General features: G+C 47.2%; 1 protein-coding gene across 3 annotated transcripts in view; it reads left to right on the top strand.

The window, feature by feature from the left end:
- The window catches only part of TBC1D23 (TBC1 domain family member 23), a 1,834,851-nt gene that overhangs the window by 729,671 nt on the left and 1,092,949 nt on the right, over positions 1-12,231 (top strand). The window lies entirely within an intron of this gene.

Raw genomic sequence — 12,231 nt, forward strand, 5'->3', positions numbered from 1 at the left:
AAGACCACCCAGGAGAGCTCCAACCCCTGCCTGGGACCTCAGTTTTGTTTTGGAAAAACTCACTCTCCCTCCTTTCGAGCCAGCTGCTACTGCAGACTTAAAATTTCTCTCCTGGAAAACAGCTTTCCTTTTAGCAGTCACTTCAGCTAGAAGGATTTCCGAATTACAGGCTCTTATGGCAGTGGAGCCTTTCATTATTTTTCATGCGGACAGGGTGTCCCTCAGGATCAATCCTTCCTTCATGCCTAAGGTGGTATCCAGTGTGACTCTTAATCAGACCATTCATTTGCCAACTTTCTTTCCCAATCCACAGAATAAGGGGGAACGGATTCTGCATTCATTGGATGTGCACAGACAACTTAGATTTTACTTAAACAGGACAAAATCTCAAAGAAAATCTGAACAACTACTGGTGGCATTTGCTGCAGGCGCAGAGGGAAAGGCTGTTTCAAAGCAGACTATTTCCAAATGGATAAGCCATTGTATTTTTTTCTGTTATATGCACCATGGTAAAACTATCCCCCAGGGGATCAGATCTCATTCCACCAGGGCTGCATCTACTTCTACAGCCTTTCTCAGAGGTGTTCCTACCAGAGACATTCTAGAAGCTGCTACCTGGAGCTCAGTTCATACATTCACCAAACATTACCATTTACCTTTCTTCTCTAAATCCAGAGCTGGCTTTGCCTCTGCTGTCCTTATAGCTCTTCCTAATGCTGTATAAATCCATCCTCCCAACCATAGCTTTGGGGATCTACCCAAATGTAATGACTGCAACAGTGAAACACGAAGAACATTGCCATCCTTCCCAAGTAACATTTTCGTTCATACTGCAAACTTTTAGGAGCAGTGCACACAGACTGACCTGAAGCTACAATGCTCTTACATTGCAACAAGCCAGTGAACGACACTGTGTTGGACCATCTCACAAAGGGACATTTACAGTCACTGGCATTTGGTTGCAACAATGATACATTGCAGCAATTTTATGTACAGGTCTGGACATAGGTGAAATGCTACCCTAGGCCTACTGTTTCAGCACTGCCCCCCCACACACACACACACACCCTCCAGTCTTCCCCAATCTTGGATCCCCATACTATGCACACTACTTTTTTCTTCCTTTTCTTTCATTTTGCCTTACTCTTCAGTTTTTCCAAAAAGCCACAACTCCCTGTATGCTCTGAAGTGCATTTGAAAGTTATTTTTCTAAAAAGAACAGTTTCATCCAAAAATGGCTTGAACAGAAATTATGATTGAGGAAAGAAATTGTGTTGCTGTTCAGCTTTAGTTTTCATTGGATTGTTTCAACACACCTTTCCTGAAAAAGACACCACAGTAATAACCATTTAGGAAATAACTCAAATAATCCAGGTGTGTCCAAACGTCATAGAGGTTATAGATGTTCTGGGATGTATTTTATAGCATTTTCCTAGCCTTTTAATCCAGTGGTGACCTACTCCTCTTGTCCCCAGTCATCTATTGTGCAATATGCTGATGACTCTGCGGTTATAACCATTGCTGACAACCCATCTGACCTCCACTCAACTACCCAGGCATCTTTCCACACCATTGAGACATGGCTTAGTGATAGCAAACTAATACTTAATCCGAAGAAAACTAAGCTCCTACTTTTCCTCCCCAAAAGCCTCACCACACTCAAAAGTACATTTACCATTTTATCTAGAAACAACACCAACATCTCAGCTGAACCTAGTACTAAATTGCTAGGAGTCACAGTAGATGATCAGCTTAAGTTTGTACATATTACTAACTTCATCAAAAAAACTCATCAGAAACTTGGACACCTTTTCCGCGACAAGAAATACTTAACCAACACAGCCCGAAAACCTCTCTCTCTCTCTCATGCTTTACTACTTCCAACACTCCTATACAGCTATCACATATTCACAAACCTAAACTCTACACTCATTTCCAAACTTGAAACTATCTACAACAAGGTTGCCAGATTTGCAGCGAACCAAACCTACAAAGTCACACCACTGCTTAGCACTTCACAACTAGACTGGCTAGAATTCCCTCATCTGCTCCAACTATATCAACTACAAATCATTCACTCCATCCTCTGTCTACCCTCCTTCTGCCCCAGCCTCTCTTCCATCATATCTAAATATCCCCCTGCTAGGACTGTATGCAGCTCAGACCAAGAATTATTACACATCTACAAACCCAAACCAAAATAGAATGTCTTCTCTATAACTATAACCCAGCTACATCCTGGAACCAACTCCCCTTGGAAATAAAGTCCCTTCACCATAGCAAGAGTTTCAAATTAGTCATAAGAAAATACCTCAAAAAATGGTCTTGCCACTGTAACCATCCACCTTGAAACCACTGTCCTTCCACCTATTTATCCCCCTCACTCTAAATGTATCTCTGACCTTGTACTCCTACCTATTCCTTCCTTCTTTATACTTGGTATTTAATACCCTCCCACTACTTCTCTTCCTCCCTCTCTAACCAGTCTTGAATCATTCAGCTCCAAAATAACCTACTTTAACTAGTCTGTCTAAAAGGTAATCTCTACTCTATTTCCCTTATATCTTCATCTAGCTATTTGAATTTTCTTTTTTCTAAACCCTAAAACAACTAGGTACTACTCATTTAAAGGGATATGTAACTGGTTTCAAAATCTTTTCCAGACTATTAATTTATTTTGTACTAAGCAGTTAAAATGATATTGTAACAAGTCTCATTCTTCTGCTGATTAATACTTTGGTTTTAAGATTGTATTCCCTGGGGAGCTTTTCTCCCAGAGTCTCTGCTGAAAAGAGCCTTAAGCTGATTGTTAATACTTCGTTTCTAAAATTTAAAATTGTTTTCCCTGAGGAACTTTTCTTCCCGGGTCTGTGCTGAAAATGAGCCAAAAGCTCAGTCAGACTAACCTGGTTAACAAATGTTAAGTAAATAAATAAATAAATAATAAAAAAAAATTATCACACTACAGGAGTACACAGTTATGGCACGCGCTATGGAGATTACTGGGCTACAACCTTCCCAGAAGTGTATTTGTAGGTGGATGACATCAGCCTTACCAAAGTAGAGCATTTCAATTGAAGGGAGTGCGACCACCCTAAAAAGCATTGCTCTCTACATGGATAGAGTCAGACAGACACACACGAACACACACACAGTTGCCACATCTGGGAATGGAACTCCTACCTAACTAGTTTATCCCACTACAGCAATACACAGTTATGGGACGTGCCATGGAGATTACTGGGCTAAAACTCTCCCAAAGGTGTAATCTGAAGTAGTTAACTTCATTTATCTGCAACCTGTGGGTATTCGGATCCATATCGGGTCTGACCCGGCAACATTGTTTCAAGCATCTGCTCCAAGCTCTTCCCCTTACCCATAATCCCTCACATCTCCTACCTTCCCCCAGATCTCGTTTGCCGCTTCATGCGTACGCATCGTAGTCTCTATAGCTCCAAGTTGGGTGTAGTAAGTGGAAATTTTGGTACTTATATTTAGTGTGTGAAAGTAGTGGTTTGTAAGCAACCCTTCCTCCCCTTTGTCTTTTTAGTCGGTTTGTTGTAAAAAAAAAAAAAAGTAGTTTAAAAAGTTAAGAGTTTGTCAGGTAGTGTGTAGGCCTAACCTGACCTTAGTGTGTGTATGATAGTTTAGGGTTTAGTTTTGGCTGAGTGGGTTTTTGTGATGGCTGAACAGCCAAAACCAACCTTTAAAAAATGCACAGTGTGTGGCCACAAGCTTTCACCGGCTGATGGCCACACACTGTTTGTTATTTGCCTGGGAGTTCACCATCTTAGTCTGCCATGTGCTGTGTGTGCAGGGTTCAACCCCCAGGGCCTTAAAAGAAAGGAAGGCGAAACTGGTAGCCAAGGGCCTGCTACCAGTTTCTGCCGTAGACACGACGGCCTCGACATCGGTTCCAGTAGCCGACCAACCCCCCCCCCCCCTTTAGGCTGGGACTCGACCTCCCTCTAAGCCTGCTGAGGCGGGGACTAAATCTAAGGACAAGGACAATAGGGAGAAAGCGAAAAGGACGGAAAGGCACCGCAAGCGATCTCCTGAGTGGGAGCCATTTCCCAGCCCACCCTCAAAAATTGCTAAGACCACTTCTCCTTGGCTCCATACCCCGAGGTTTTTCCAAGAGCCGACGGAGCCTTTGGATCGAAGACCTTCTTCGAGGTCGTCTCATAGGGCCAGATCCGAGTCGGTCGCCTCCTCCCAGTCGACTCAGAGTCTGTCGGAGCTTGACATGGACATGATGCGGAGATTCATTCGGACCCAAATCCAAATGGGAGTCTTGCCAGGCCCCTCTCTGGCCGGAGAGGGGACCTCTATGCCCTTCTTCCATCCTGTCTCTCCTTCCCTGATACGACCTGCGGTTTCCGGGTTTATGGATCCAAGGATCCTTGGAGCTGGGGGTTCGGTGTCGACGGTTCCTCCAACTTTGATGCCAGCCATTACCTTGAGTTCCTCTGATCAGACTTGTTCAGATCCGAGCAACTCTCGGTGCCGAGAACAGGGAGCTGGATCTGATGGGAACGGAGATGTCTTCGGCTCCGAATTTGTCGGATCTGAGCCGTTCCTTCGGAACCCTGGCTACCTTGGCCTCGGCCCCAATCCTCACGACGGAGCCGGGGAGAACTTATTCCTTGCTGGATGCCAAGGAGGTGCGCTCTCCTTTGGCCTTCAACATGGTGGATGGGGTTCTCTCCCAGGGATTGAGACCCCAGCCCATTGCCTTGGACTCCGCCCAGGCTGCTGTGGAATTGGTCACAACTGCCATCAGCTTGTTCAGGGACAGCCCATGCTAGAGGACCCCCAGGTGGATCCCATCATGGAACCCCCCATGACTTGCGAGCCCTCTTCAGAGAGTCCCACTGAGGAGGCCTCCTGTAAGCATACGTGTAAGAGGAGGCACATGGACCCCCCCCCCCGAGTCCCTTACAGAAGATACTGACTTTCACCAACAAAAGATACTGACTTGGATGAAGGTGAGGGTTACCTCAGGTCACCTCCCGAGGATGTCTCCTTTGGAGACATCATGGAAATCCTCTGCCAGAGGGGAGGTTAGTCAGCCCCAAAACCCTCTACGGATGAGTTAGTATTCCTGGAGGCCTTTGGCACGGGCCCATCTACATCATAGGTGTCCCCTCCTGCAGATCCATTAGTGGATCTTATTACCACGTGGGCATGGAAGGAGCCTGGCACCATAGAGCCAATATCCAAACACCCAGATAGGATCCTTTCTTCTCCCACAGACAGACAGGCCTGGTACAAGGGATCCCCTGTGGCTGCTATGGTGGTGGCAGCTGCCACCAAGAGAAAACTGGCTCAGGAAAGTTCTTCGGTCTACCCTCCGGACAAAGAGTCTAGGGCAGTGGATCACTTTGGGAAGTGAGTCTTTTCTTCAGCGATGTTTTCCATACTAGCGCTGAATTATGTGGCACATGTCATTCGACTCCAGCGAGACCTGGTCACGGAATTCGCTGTGTCACCCCCAGAGCCCTTGTCGCCAGAGGACAAGCGACTGTTCTCGGTGAAAATGTCGACTCTGAAATCTGTTTCAAACATGTCTGTGTGTCTTCTTTCCCATGTCACGGAAGGAGCAGCTAGGGCAGCTGGGGCCAGCGTAGCTATGAGGTGGCACGCTTGGCTCAGACTCTGTCAATTTGCAGACCCCTTCAAGCTGTCATTCAGAAATGCTCCCTTTGATGGTTCCTCTTTGTTTGGGAAGACACCTTGGTCCAGAGCGGGAAGGACGGGAAGACTGTCTGCCTTCAGAGTCTGCTTCTCTAGCCCTCAAAGATCCTTTTCTAGGAATCAGAGAGGGCAGAAGAAGATGTGGTTCCGAAAATCTCAGTTTTCCTGGGACACTCAGGACAACTCGTCCCCTAGATGCAGAGGGGGACAAGACAGATGTCACCCCAGAGGCAGAGGGGGTCCAAGGAACTTTGGGTCTAGGGAGACCTACTCAGACAGACCTGCGCAGCAACCCTGTGGGGTTGCCTGACTATCCTACTCTGGAAACAGTCTGGGGAAGATTATCATTGCACCTAATCGCTTGGGAGTCCATTATGACGGACCATTGGGTGCTCCAAATCATATCCAGAGGATACACCATCCCGTTTGTTGCCCCACCCATCCAATCAAAGCGCCTCCCTGATGTTCCACCTGCTCAAAAGGAGGCCGCAGCACACAAAATTTCAAAGCTGCTTTACAATCGGGCCATCAAACCGGTCCCCCCAGATCAGTCCAGATTAGGCGTTTACTCCAGGTTCTTTTTAGTGCCAAAAAAGACGGGGGACCTCAGGCCCATATTGGACCTGTCAACCCTGAACCTGTCTTGTAGCCAAGCAGAAGTCCCAGATGATCACCTTGCAGTTCATTCTGCCTTACCTCCGAGAATGTGACTGGATGTGCATGACAGACCTCCAGGACGCTTACTACCACATCAAGATTTGCAGAAGCTCCAGGAGATTCCTTCGCTTTTGGCTAGGAGCCAATTATTTCCAGTTCAGAGCCCTACCCTTCAGTCTCACCACAGCCCCCAGGGTGTTTACCAAGGTTATGGCAGTAGTAGCGGCTCACCTGAGGATTCAGGGAATTCAAGTGTTTCCTTACCTAGAGATGAGGGCAGTGCTTTTAGCGTTGCAAGCCTTTCACGCTGTTCTCCCCCCGGGAACGATTGCAGTTCAGTCAGACAACATGTCTGTTGTCTGATACATCAACAAACAAGGAGGGACCAAATCTTACCCTCTCTGCCGCAAGGCCATGAGAGTATGGGAGTGGGCGATTTCCACCAGTCTGTTTATGACTGCAACTCACATCTTGGAATGTTCCAACATTTTAGCGGACAAACTGAGTCGGGATATTTTAATGTCATACGAGTGGTCTCTGAAACAGTCAGTAGCGGAGGAGATCTTCCTCGCGTAGGGGTCACCCTTGCTGCGATCTCTTCACATCTCCTTCCAACGTGACATGCAGTGAGTTCTTTGCTCTGATCCCCTCCCCAGGGGACTCCCCCAGAGACGCTCTCATCCATGCTTGGCCTCCCGGGTTACTGTATGCCTATCCCTCACTACCTCTCATTCCAAAGTTTCTTCAGAAAGCTTACCGACTGGGGTGCAAAGTGATCCTCATTGCCCCGTTCTGGCCTCGTCAAGTGTGGTTCCCCTTCCTCTGGTCTCATGCTCTAATGCCTCCACGGACCCTGGATCCTTGCCAGGATCTCATCTCCCATCCCTCAGGCATCAGTCCGCTCGACCTGGGCAGCCTCAAGCTGACTGCTTGGTTGCTTCAGTTCCCTTGATCGCTAGGAATCCCGGTCTATCGTCGTCAGTAAAGAGTATTCTGGTGGCTTCCCACAAAGCTTCCACTAGGAAGGTTTATTGCAGCAAATGGAAACGCTTCTCTATTTGGGCTTCTCAGAGAAACATAGATCCATTTACAGCCCCGGTTCCTGCAGTGTTGGAGTTTTTGTCCTGTATTTTCCAGCAAGGGGCTAGTTCCTCCACAGTGAAAATACAACTGGCAGCCATATCTAATTTTCATGTCGGCGAAAATCTGAAGGCTCTGGTTTCTTTGAGATTGTGCAAGACCTTTCTAAAAGGTACTTTTCTTTTGCATCCCCCATTTAAGAATTCCGTTCTTCCTTGGGACCTTACTCTAGTTCTACAGGCATTGGTGGCACCCCCATTTGAACCAGCAGCATTAGTGGACTTAAAATTCCTGTCCTGGAAAACAGCTTTTCTAGTGGCCATTACCTCGGCTAGAAGGGTTTCTGAAATCCAAGCTTTGTCTGTCGTGCCCCCTTATTTGATCTTTCATAAAGATAGGGTTTCGCTTCATACGAACCCTTCTTTCTTACCAAAAATTGCTTCTGAATGTAATATTAACCAGATGATTAATCTGCCTGTGTTCTTTCCAAATTTCCAGAACAAGGGTGAATATAAGCTGCACTTGCTAGATGTTCATAGACAGCTTTGTTTCTATTTACAGTGGACTAAACAATTTCATAAGTCTGAACAATTATTCGTGTCATTTTCTAGACCCTTTTTGGGCAAAGCTATTTCCAAGGTCTCCTTAGCTAGATGGATCACACAATGTATACTGCAAGTCTATAGGGATAAGGGCCTATCCCCACCTGGTCCTATTAAAGCTCATTCTACCAGATCTATGGCAACTTCTGCTGCTTTTTGGTCTGTGGTTTCTCTGAATGATATCTGTGCAGCAGTGACCTGGGCAAGGTCACATACATTTATTTCTCATTATAAGTTGGATTTGATCTCTAGAGGGAGAGCATTCTTTGGCTCTGCGGTGCTCAGGAGTATCCTTCCAGGAGGGCCTCCCAGGAGTTTTGGTAGCTGGGGACTCTGTCCCACAGGTTGCAGATAAATGAAGTTAACTACTTCAGATAAAGAAGTTATGTATTCACCATAACGTTCCATCTGAGTAGTTATACTTCATTTTCTACAGCCGTCGCCGTCCTTCCTCCAAACCTCTTCTAGGTTAGTGGTGTTATTGAGTTGTTGATAGTTTGTATAGTGGCAAACTCGATCTGAGGGGAAGGTAGGAGATGTGAGGGATTATGGCTAAGGGGAGGAGCTTGGAGCAGATGCTTGAAAAAATGTTGCCGGCTCGGATCCGAATACCCACAGGTTGCAGAAAATAAAGTATAACTACTCAGATGGAACTTTATGGTGAGTACATAACTTCTTTTTTCACAGTGGATGACCTCAGTATGCTTGTCATAGTAGGGTTATGGGGAGGGCAGTGTGTGTGCATGGGTCATAACCCATTCATCTAGGGGTTGACATGCCATATGCGGGCACAAACTGGGTCATATTTTACAGGTACGTGTATACAGCTGCTAGATGACTACTTCCTTGTACAGTCATGTTGCATAGCTAGCACATGCACCACATAGTCTGTAATGCTGACAGATACCGGTAACTAGTATCTGCAGTGAGTGACATCTGATCCTCGTGTGGTTGTGGCCCTTTGGCTGTGTGCTGGGTGGGACAGGCCTGGATGGCTCCTCTTCACAGTCACCCTCTTCTATCTTTGGCTTTTTATAGAGTGTTGTCCTTACATATATGCCTATATATGCCTGTGTTCCTATCCACTGTGTGTGCAAAGCATGAGTGGTGCATACTGTGGAGTGTCTGTACTAACATCTGCGGCTGCCAGATATGTCTGGTCCACTGGAGTTTGCAGACATGGCCTTCATGTGTTTGTGTGTGGGCATGCCCAGTATGCCCGTCTGTATTGAATGTGTGGATCGAGTCCAGGTAGTTTGCACTGCAGTGCTGACCTTTGTGTTGTACACCTACAGGTAGCATGCAGTCTCAGCAGGGTATCCATCCATCATTTGGCATTAACTGTTACTACATTTCTGCATAGGATGGGGGCGGGGCACACCTGACTATTTCTACACAGGATTGGGGGGGGGGCACACCTGACTGTTAGTACATTTCTACGTAGGCTGGGGGGGCACACCTGACTATTTCTACATTTCTACACAGGATTGGGGGGTGGGGGCACACCTGACTGTTACTACACTTGTACACATTTGCTAGGACTGTACTGGTATGTCAGGTACTCCATTTCATTCTGTAGTCTTACCTATCATGCTGACTAGAGGCATACCAGTGTACTACCGATCTTAGCTTTTATTTACCTACATATTAGTTTTTGACTTCCTACCCTTCAGAACTGACATCCTACTGCCTGACCTGCTGTAGTCTGTCTGTGTAGGTCTCGGGGGAGAGGTTGCTCATAGGCATCATTCAGAGGTCATAGCATAGCCTTTGTTTGTCTACACCTGTCCTGCTGGCTGTGACTATTGTTGGGTATGTGAACCCCCCCCCCCCGACTGTAATTTGCGAGTCACTTACCTTGTGGGTGTCTCAGTACTGAGGGTGGTGCTGCAGGGCTGCTTATGTTGGATGCACATAGTACATTCCCGACACATGGTTAAGCACAGATAGTGTAATGTCTGGCATCCCTTTTACTGTATGTGAGAGTCAGAGAGAGGTGTTATTCCCTGGGTCCCTCCTGTGTTAGTGTATGTGCTATGCGTTGCCTCTTTACCAAGGCCGGGGCATACTGGGCACGCCTCCTTCTGCCTACTGGGGCAGACTCAGGTTGTTCCTCCACCGAGTCACTCTGTGACTGTGCAGGCCTTGGCAATGGTGGGAGGCTGTGTGGCCCTGCCCCGTGCTGTTCCTGCTGTAGCTGTTTCCACAGGATCATATTGTGTAGCATGGCACATACAAGAACAGTTTAGGTACATGTAGCTGCTGAGTACTGCAAGGCTCCACCGGATGTGTCCAGGCACCGGAACCATGACTTGAGCATCCCAAACACACGCTCTACTATAATTCTGGTCTGTGCGTGTGCCTCATTATGATGATGGGTGTCATCAGCTACGGCTCCAGTGCATATCCGCATGCCCCACTAGGTGACCGTCTGGAATGTCCACATTGGCAAATCTCAGGTACAGCTGTGTCAGATGCCAGATGTGGGAATCATGGTAGCTTCCAGGGCAGCCAGCACACACATTCATTATTATTCCCTGGGCATCGCACATGACCTGGCAGTTGATGGAGGGGAAGGCCTTGCGGTTAATGTAGACCCTCCCTCACTCACCGGGTGGTGCTTTGATGCATATGTGCGTGCAGTCTATAGCACCCACTACCCCAGGGTATTCTGCTATTTGGTGGAACAGTTGCATATTGCTGGCCAATGCCTCGTGGGTGTTGAGGAAATATACGTGCTCACCGACGTGTGCTGACATGGCATCCAGGAACTGGTGGAGTACCCTGGATGCTGATGCCTGTGAAATCCCCATCATATCCCCAGTTGGCCTTTGGAAGATACCTGTAGCTAGTATTTGTAGGCCTACACATACCTTTGTATCCACTGGGATGGGTTCCCCTCTGTTAGTTGTGTGTGTGAGGCATGGCTGGCACAGCTCAACAGTTTGCTGTAGGAGGTCCTTATCCACCCTATAGCAGTGCACTATCTCCAGCTCATGTAGCCCCTTGTAGGTTACCCTGGGTCTGTGCAGCCCTATCATTCTTCTGTTGTGAGTGTTAAAAGTTCCCCGCCTGTTTACACCAGTGGTGTAGAGTGTGGGAAAAACCAGAGGGGAAGGTGTTTGCATAGTGTATAGTAATGTTCAGGGCTGGGCTGGTCTGCTGCCTGTGTAATTGGCTGATTCTGATACATTTCACCTGCCAGCTATGCTAGTTCTCCTTGGTTACCTTCCTACTGCAGTTTTCCCTTCCCATTGCCTTCCTGTTTAAGCCCAGAGGCATGCCGTGCAAACAGATTGCACAAATCTGCTTACTTCTGCTATTTCCTGGTTTAACTTTTTTTTCCTTCTGCCTTTAAAACCCAGTGCATGGCACACCCGCTTAGGCATTGTAAAGAGTGCTAGGCAGGTGTAAACACACCCCCTAGCTTAGGAGCAAACCCGAGCCACAGGGCTCCAATCCACATGCAGTATGCCTGACACCCCCCCCCCCATAATGTCACCTAACTCCTAGGCTTGCACCTAGCTATTCCTACTCTTGCACTGTTGGGACCTGACTCGCATGTTGGGGAAAACTGGGAATCACTATCATTCCCCCTCATTTGCATAGGATTGCCTACTAATGCAGAGTTGCATGTCTCACACTGAGCCTCCCCATTCTTAGCAACCACTACTCACTGGCCATGTTGTCTTCTGCCTGCCATTGACTTGCATGGCAGAATACTGATTTTAGTTAGCATGTTTAATTTCAAGTTTATTTTGTTATTTTCCCCCCGATCCTGTTTGTGGGCCACTCACCTACACTTAAAACAGCAGAGATCTGCTAAAAAAAATAAAAGTTGATTTTTTTTCACTGTTTGCAATGCCAATGGCCTTATACTTGGCCATTGGCATACTTACTACATGATATGCAGCCTTTATTTGGAGCTGTCACAGCTCAGTTTTGGATTTTGCAGAAATGTAGTCTGTTACTAACCGAGTACATTTCTGCAGATTGCACTAGTCCTGCACGGCTGGTTGCAAGCTTCCTGGATTGCAAAATCACCTCATTTGCATAGGTTTGTCTTGCAAATGGGGTGATTTGCATACAGGGGCTTAGCCCTTGCAGGATTAGTGCAGGAGCTCTCGTGCACGCCCCTGCAGGCTATTCCTGGATCACACGGCAGACATATTGCCTGCTGGAGCTCCTGCACTAA

The sequence above is a fragment of the Protopterus annectens genome, chromosome 5.part0 (assembly GCF_019279795.1).
Source record: "Protopterus annectens isolate FY-2018-M chromosome 5.part0, PAN1.0, whole genome shotgun sequence".
Classification (NCBI taxonomy): domain Eukaryota; kingdom Metazoa; phylum Chordata; order Ceratodontiformes; family Protopteridae; genus Protopterus; species Protopterus annectens.